Source organism: Asparagus officinalis, chromosome 8 (assembly GCF_001876935.1).
Source record: "Asparagus officinalis chromosome 8, Aspof.V1, whole genome shotgun sequence".
Taxonomy (NCBI): Eukaryota; Viridiplantae; Streptophyta; class Magnoliopsida; order Asparagales; family Asparagaceae; genus Asparagus; species Asparagus officinalis.
Window position 1 is genome coordinate 10,354,456 of NC_033801.1, and position 706 is coordinate 10,355,161.

Below are 706 nucleotides of genomic sequence, written 5' to 3' on the forward strand. Positions count from 1 at the left end.
CAGGACGTGGCCTTGAGGTTTAAATCTCAGACATGAGAGTGTGATAGATCTCAAGCAAGGGCAGTTGCTGGTTGCGCAAGCGATGTCGGGAATGGGTTTGGTTGAGCCATGTCATGCCCTAGGCCCACAGGCCTGTTGGCGCGAGCAAGCCGTGGGTCCACGGAGAGCAACTCGATCTTGGCTTAAGTCCACCGCCAAAATGCTAGCACTAGTTGTTCTTAGACCTTGTGCTTTTCTCTATTTAAACCACTAACATTTTTTCATACTAATCCATATAGGACTAAAATGAGGGGTGTCACAATTACCCCAGCTTACAAAGACGACGTTCTCGTCGTCACGACATGACAATTAGCACATTCCAGTGTCACTGCCAGGCTATGTGGACTTTAGAGGTGGCTCTTATTGGCTATAGAGGTGGCTCCCACCGCATCCATACGGTGTAGAACTTAGTCCCGTGTAGCACTTAGCTCCACACTTCCGGCTGGAACCTGGTTTTGATACCATTTGTCACGTCCCAGGCCCACGGGCCCGTTGGCGGGTGCAAACCGTGGGTCCACGGAGAGCAACTCGATGTTGACTTAAGTCCATCGCCAAAATACTAACACTAGTTGTTCTTGGACCTTGGGCTTTCTCTATTTAAACCACTAACATTTCTTCACACTAGTCCATATGAGACTAAAGAGGAGATGTCACAATCACGAGCCAT

The 706-nt window shown here is 49.0% G+C and overlaps 1 protein-coding gene across 1 annotated transcript in view; it reads left to right on the forward strand.

Annotated features, from left to right (window-relative positions):
• The window catches only part of LOC109820835, a 9,205-nt gene that overhangs the window by 373 nt on the left and 8,126 nt on the right, over positions 1-706 (forward strand). The window lies entirely within an intron of this gene.